The sequence below is a fragment of the Macrobrachium nipponense genome, chromosome 12, assembly GCF_015104395.2.
Source record: "Macrobrachium nipponense isolate FS-2020 chromosome 12, ASM1510439v2, whole genome shotgun sequence".
Lineage (NCBI taxonomy): Eukaryota > Metazoa > Arthropoda > Malacostraca > Decapoda > Palaemonidae > Macrobrachium > Macrobrachium nipponense.
In genome coordinates, this window is record NC_087205.1 from 4788402 (window position 1) to 4796508 (window position 8107).

Sequence of the window (8107 nt, forward strand, 5' to 3'; positions counted from 1 at the left end):
TTAATTTTATCTTACGCGTTTCATTGTACTGGTAGAACCCTTGTATGATCGAAAATCAGGTCATATAAATTGGTGTCAGGTGTGGGGTCTTGCCAGTGCATAATAATTTACAGCGTAATTGTGAAGGTGAAATAAACAATGCAAACTCGAAGAAAAGCGGCGCGCGACGGCGGGAGTACCAGTGCTAACAATAACAGTGCCGAGAAAAAGGACAGTGTGAATGATCCGGCAGTGGCAACAATTATACAACACGCGTTAGAAGAGTTACACAAATTAACAAAAGAAACGCAAACAAAAAAGCCCGTCGACCCACCCACAATTTCGGCCAATACTATTAGTAACAGGGCCCTGTGTAACTATCAAGGAAAATACACGTGTTAATTTTATCTTACGTGTTTCATTGTACTGGTAGAACCCTTGTATGATCGAAAATCAGGTCACCGTGTTTTGCTGAAGTTTGGAAACTGGTAAGGTAATGTGCTGATTTATTTTTTCAACCAAGATCAAAAATTATTTTGAGGATTGAACATGCAGTAATTACTGTGCATTTATTTTGCATATTTTTCGAGTGTGTATTTTGTTTTCATCTGAAGTTTTTTTATATGTATTCATTGTCTACAATTTCATAGTTTTCACACTCGGTGGTACATTTTGTGCATTTACCCATTTTTATATTTTGCATTCACAATTTGTTTGATGAACTTAGGCGTTTCTTAGTTATTTAAAATTGCACACGATTTAATTAAACACTTGTGAATTAATTTGCAAGTACTAAGATTTCTTTTCAATTCTTAATCATTTATTAACAGTTTGAATTTTACTTGAGCAATTTCATTCTTGATTAGTGAATTTTATTGATAACTTAATTTTAATTTAATTTTATTTGATAATTGATTCAAGAATTAAATAAACTGCAATATTTTTAATTGTAAACTTTCTTGAGATTGCGAATTTTACTTATAAATTCTAAAATAATTTTTTTTATTTAAAATTGTTATAACTGCGTTTCATTTATTGAATTTGATTTATGTAGAGATTGAGTGATAAATTGTGATGTTTTCCTTCAACTTTATTGAAGATGTTTGAAATACTTAGGGTTTTAAAGTTGTTGTTGGGGGGAGGCCTTTCAATTAACCTAAGCTGATTACTTCACGCTTGTTTTAATGAACTTAGTTTGATTTCTTGCATGATTAATAAGCTTCTTAAGGGATCACTGTTGCCTTTAGAAACTCGGTCGGAGTTTATCAGTGATTCACAGTGAGAGAATCCGGAATTGAACCGATGACAAAAGAGCTTAAATGACGTCATTTTCCCGGTGAGTCAGCTGCATTCCAGCAAGATAGAAACTACCAGCCACAGCCCAAGGTTCCAGCATTCATTCCAGCTCAGCGGTAGGACGTGGACGTGTGCAGTTTCTGTGCGAAACTCGTCGCTGAAGACGAACGTTTTTGGTTGGCTTCGATTTCTTTGAAGGTAAATCATCCAGTATTGTCACAGAATTTTTGGAGTTTCTTTGGAAGAAAAATTAGCGCTCTCAGTTTTAGCCAGCTACATTTATATGGACAAAATTGATGGGTATGCTAGCCAACTTTGCCTACAGACTCAGGGATAAAGACTTATGAAACATCCTTTAAATAATATTTAAATAATATTTGACTTGAACCGTAACTTGAAAAGCCTAACCACTGTAATACTTATCTTAAATTGTTCTTCTTGAGTTCCTAGAATGATCTTGCCATAACAAATACTCTTGTGTGGTCGAAAGACTCTGGAAAGTTCTTAGTTACGATGTATTCGCGAAGGTAATAGGGATCTATTGGTAAGATCACACATTACACAATAAAATGAACGCTGTATGAAAGGTGTCTGCTGGTTGGCTGTCATGAGTAAAGCGGTGGCAAACACATCGTAACTTACAGCATTCTTCTCTTCCGAAAACGTAAGAGTAGCTTAGAATTGTACTTTAGAACTGCTCCGATGCTAATAGATGATTTGTACATTTGGGTACCCGAGTCGTAGCAGACATTTCGTGTCTTCTCGGGCGATTTTAAATGTGCTAGTTATACTTCTAGCGCTTTCTCGAGTCTGTGGGTGACCAGCTGATCTCAATGGCGGGAAGCTGTACAAATAGGCTGCAGCAAACACTGCTCAAGCAGCGCGCGAGTTGACTGCAAGTTACTGCTTACGTATGCTTCAAAGCACTTTTACTTTCACATAGAGTTGCCTACTATAGTGTACGTAGTTCTGTTGCATTACTTCAGTTTTGATGATATTTTTTGTTATATCTTTGTTTATTTTTTTAGACAAACGAAATCACAGGTACAGTATGTTCATTATTTAAACTCCCTTTCCATTTGACACGGTGCGAATGGTTGGAGGATTTACAGAGTTTACTTTGCTTTTAGCATCTTTCAGTTTTTCCAGAATTAAAACAAACTTTCTTCAAAGATCATCATGATTACTTCTTACACTTTTCGTTATTTCTAGTGTATGAAGCAGCTCTTTCTTACGTTCCGCGGGTCATCTGAGAACAACTCAGATATCTGAACTTAGTGTTACATATTTCTTGTTATGAATTTAACATATATTGTTGACAGTGTTACATTTTGTCACATTTTTTTTTTTCTCAGAATTCATGACACTTTCCGTTAATTAGAAAAAAAGTAATATGACCCATAAGTGAAGAGTTGCTAGTTAATAACGAAATGAATGGGTCACTACAAGATCTAACTGTAACACTTGAAATATTCTGGAATGACAGAAGTAAGAGAAGAGGTTTGTATATTTATGAAACTTTCGCATTACTCCAGTTATTCATGTCTGTAAACATTATTGGTGTCTTGACGTGGCGGGTTTGAGTTCGTAATGTAAGTAGTATTTTCTTTCAAATTTTTATATTGCAATTGAAAATATCTCTTTTGTATGACTACAGATACATTTTCCTTTTTTCCCTCAGGTCACGGGAAATAGTCTACCTAACTTTCTGATTGTAACAAGCATACATCTACATGGACACGAAGATGCGGCCTCTGTTTTTGGTAGTCATATGTTTCTACTATTCAAGCACTACCTGTGGTTTTCCTAGTGGTAAGTGAATGTTCCAGTCAATAGAAATTTTGTTTTACCTGATAATTTCCAATTGACTCATTACTCTTTGGCGTAGTGAGGTAGTGCCATGCACGGACCTCACGCGGCGCTCCATAAGCATTGTTTTTAAAGGGTGTATGCAGCGTTCCTTAGGCCCCAAGCTGCGCCCACTTTTTAGCCTTTTATTACTTTGCCTCCGCTCCCGTTTCCCTTTTTCAATCTTGCTCTCCAACCTCTCTACCATTAATTCTTAACACAGCCGTGGGGGTTTCGCCAGGTTTCACTTTTAGACCGTTGTGCTTCATCTCACGTATTTCCTAGGTCTTTTTAACTTGCTGTCTAACTACGCCAACTCTCTCTCTCTCTTTCTCTTTCTCTTTGCTAACTTTAGCGCAGAATCGTTGAAGTTGCCTCAGTGCTTGGCTGAACTGCCTGAATTCCATGAATCCGATACTAGAAATTCATGCAATCACACATCTTTCTTGCATTGTCTTAAAAGAATTGATCATTTTCATAAAAGTTCCCATTTATATAGGATCGGGCCCTAACTCGATTCCTCCCACAACGAAGGCGTATCCATTGATCAGTGATTTGGTTCATTCGCTCCTTCCTTCTCTTGTCCTCCTCAGTGTTTCTCAAACATCCTTTTCTTTGAAATATCCCCCGTTATTAATTAAAAAATATGGATTCCCCAGTTAGTCATAAATATGGATTACTTATCGAGCTGGAAAGTCACGCTATTCAGGTGTATTTGATGCGATTTATCCTTCTTTTCCCGATGTTCAAAGAAGTCCAGCTACTCTCAGCTGCCTCTGGAGTCCACCGCTTTTTCTAATCCCCGACTCACTTTCTATAAGTCTTCATCATTTTCTGCTGAACGTTTGCAAGCTCACTGTTACTTCTTTTCCTGTGACTGAAATTTTTTTGCTTAATATTTTTTGTACTATTAATTTTTACTCATATTTTATATTATATATATGTATAGATATATATATTTTATATTTTATATCTATAATATATATCTATATATATATATATATATATATATATATATATAGATATAATGTATCTATATATATATAAATGTATATTTATATATATATATATATATATATATATATATATATATATATATTTAGTTAGAAATTTTTTCCCAGTTTGATTACTACAGTGTGGTCTTGTAAATGAGCTTTTTTTTACGCTTTCCTACATTGTGCAGATTCTCAGAGGACTGGTTGATAGATTATTTATTAGATGTCATCCGGCGTCATAAGTGCCAGGGTCATCGACGATGGGTTTATTATACAGAAAAATATTTAGACTATGACATAAAACTGTTAAAAGGCATATCTAGTGGAATTTCAAAACGGCACAAGTATTTGTTGTAGGAACACATCCGTAAAATACTAACCAGCTTCGTGAATAGAAGACTATGTATGAATTTTGTAAGTCCCCAAAACCGTAATGACGGAGTACTACATTGGATTGGATTTATATTTCTTATTGTCAGTATATATATATCACAGACGTAATTTATTCATGAACACCTTCCTGTCACTTCTCTTTGCGTTGCTCCGTGCAGACAATGGTTCCATTGTGCGTTTCAGGCAGATGAATATTTCATAAAACCCGAAACTGACCGTTCTTGAAATGCGCAGTGGAAACATTAATGTTACCATACAGCGTTCATTATATATCACAACGATATGGGTTAGAGCTAAACGGTGCCCTGGATGGGCACCCTAAGAAATAGCCCTGGGCAGATTGCCGAAATAGTGTACACACATTTCCGATTTTGATCTCTGTCATGTTTTGAACTGACACAGGAGCAGTGTATTCTGTGTAAGTGTAGATGAATAGCTCAAGAAATTATCTTGGACATGCCAAAAGGTGCACGACTGTGAATGCGTTCATCATCTTTGACTGAGAGTTTAGCTATATAATTTCCGTTTTCATGACTTGCTTTTATGTGCTGGTGATTAAACCTAAGTAAACTGGAATTTCCTTTGATTATTCATTCACTATGTTTCACCTGTCTCCCTTTCCAACGGAAATACTCTACAGCAGAACAGGACGGCCCCCAGCGAGCATGTGAACCACGTAAAACATTCGTGGCCTGGAAGAGCGTGAGGAACTATTTGGTTCACCATTATCGCCAATTCACAATACCTGGGACGTGGACTGGGAAGCCGCTGGAGGTGCTACGCTGCCGTGACTTTCTGGACCCCTGCGGCGAGAATGGCTTCTATTGTGGCACCGAAACAGAAGAAACGCGCGAGGTCCTTATGTTAATAACCGAGGGTGGGAAGGAGGTCGCTAACCTAACGATAGCATACGTCCAGGATAAAACCTGCAGATGTTTAACTAGTCAGCCCATTGTTGACAGCGTTGAAAGTCCGCCCTTTATCTTTCAATCCTCTGTGCAGACTTTTTGAATGGGATGAGACGTAAATAAGAAACTAATCGGTTAGTGTTTATGTATTTAGCGGGCTTATGTCCTCAGGGGTAGTACTGACAGCGAGTATGTTTTGGTCACTGCCAGGGCTACCAACTGAGACCACATAGTACAGCAACAGGCTAGTCACTAGGTTAGCATCCGAAACACCAACGCTTGTGTTACTTATTATTATTATTATTATTATTATTATTATTATTATTATTTATTATTAAGAGCTTGATGACTCGCGCCACGCTGCACTGGAACCCGATGCTGCCTGTCATGTGTCCCCTAACCTGCCCCCACCCGGGGCGGACAAACGTGTTTGCAGGAGGAGGGTAGATGTGTCATGTCTCCTCTACCACGCGTGCCTCTAACCTCGCAATCCCCAACCTACTCCGCCCTCACCCCGGGCAGAAAAACAAGAAAGATCCACTCGGATTTTTGTTATTATCGATTATTATTATTCGAGCTATGGTCGTACTTCGTAGAGCATGATGCTACAATTACAAGGAATCATTGTTTGGATTCGCTTATGGGAGAAAATAGGAAAAAATAGTCGTAACTGATGTATAGATCAGAGACGTGACAAAAAAGGTGTGAACAGATGCTCTTTCCGGTTCCGGTGGGGTTGCAAGAACCACACCTATATATGGCTTGTGCCGTATCCGCAATAATTGCAGTGTCGTGGTTTATGTATTCCGATGGTGAAGGCATTTGTGGTGAAAGTTTGTATGTCAAGTAAGATAGATTCATGCATGCTTTCCCCAAGGCACCTTCAAAACTTTCACCTCTCAACAATCAAGTTTGGACAACGAATGAACGGGAGAGAGAATTGAGGATAAAATGTTTTCAGAGTTGATCACCAGTCCGGCCACTGATGTAACCTGATTCTAGCTGTAGTGACAATAATAATAATGATAACAATAATAATATTGATGATAATAATACGCGATACTTATCTGAGACATGATTTGTTTAAAATTGTTTTTCAAGTTAGTTTATATTTCCTATTTTGTTACATAAAAGTTTCTGAAATGTACATTTTAGTATATATTTCCTACTTTGTTACATAAAAGTTTCTGAAATGTGCTGTTTTCAGTGTAGTTATATTCACAATAAAAAGAAAAAAAAAAAAAAGCATCGCCGCTGAAAGGGTGACCAACTGTACGGTGGACATCTATTACCGTCAAAGGTACCGCTTGATTTTATATTTACTTGGCTTTCTGTCTCCCTATCTATCTATGTACCTACATACACACAACACACACACACACACACACACACACACATATATATAATATATATATATATATATATATATATATATATATATATATATATATATATTTATATTATTATATATATTGTAAGGGAGAACTGAAATAATGGTCATTTTCAACCGGTTATGCTTAGAGACAAGCAGCTTAGATCGGGACCAGAGGAGAGTATACCTTTCGTATCGTTTCACCTCACGCCGGAACAAGAAGGAAGTGTCCATGAATACTATCTTCTTTCGGCTCCGAGAAGTAATCAGAAGAAGCATATACTTCTCCAGATTTAGATTCCAATTCAGTGCGTGTAAGAGCCACTTTCTCCTTGGGTCCAGTGGCGGCTGCTCAACAAGTTGTGTAGCTCATCCTGTTGGTTTTGGAAGCGAGAGTGAATGACATGACTTGTCTTCTTCCTTTGTCTTTCTTTTTTCTCCTCTACCGGCGGCCATTGGGGAAAAATTATCCATCACACGGTGGAACTGGTCAGACGCAGGTGAGTGAGCCGCAGTCCACTACTTTTAATTTATTGTTCCTACACAATACAATTTTTATATGGAGGCAAGTCCCTTCCAATATTAAAAAAAGACGAGTCTAAGATGACCTTTTATGGGTTTATCTCTTCAACCCACAAAAGGATGTGTGGAAGTCAGTAAGACTTCGAACTTCTGTGGGATAAGTTATCTGGCAAATTCCTCTTGAAATTGCCCAGTCACTGGTGCATTATAATGGTTTGTATGCCGAAGAAAAAAATTATACAAACATGCAAAGTATTAAGATTAATTAGAGCAGAAATAGTTTGCCTCTTTACCACAGTAAGTCTACGATGTTAGAAACACTGATTTCAGCCAATCACTGGTTGTATATTTACAGCCAAGCGTATGCCACATTAGTAGTAGACTATCATTTCGAATGGTGAGGCTGCTATCCCCACGACCTAAAAATAGTTTTATATGTTGTCAGGCAAATTTCTCGAAATCAATTGCGCGAAGGTAAATTTCTCGAATTCAATTGACCGAAAAATAATTTCTCGAACTATCATTTTCTCGAATGTCAATTACTCGAAAACAAACAAGTAAATTTCTCGAACTCAATCGAAAGTATCCCATAAGCGCCAAAGACCAATTTATAAAGAGGCTATTAGCATTCTAAACGCTTCTCATTCTGTTTACAAAATTCTGAATTGAGTTTTTCCTGTTTTATTTTTCTCCAGTAGTCTCAACCCATCAAGATGGAAGCAACGTATGTTGAGAGGGAAGGAAAAAATTATGTTTAAATGGATATTTAGCATTTGTACCAGTTTTCAAGGTCG

At 37.2% G+C, this 8107-nt stretch overlaps 1 long non-coding RNA gene across 1 annotated transcript; it reads left to right on the forward strand.

The window, feature by feature from the left end:
• The first annotated feature begins 1369 nt into the window (after positions 1–1369).
• Positions 1370–6566, forward strand: LOC135224311 (uncharacterized). The gene is made up of 3 exons (XR_010316698.1): positions 1370–1473; positions 2957–3087; positions 5152–6566. It is a non-coding gene; the product is annotated as an uncharacterized LOC135224311 (long non-coding RNA).
• Positions 6567–8107: the final 1541 nt, after the last annotated feature.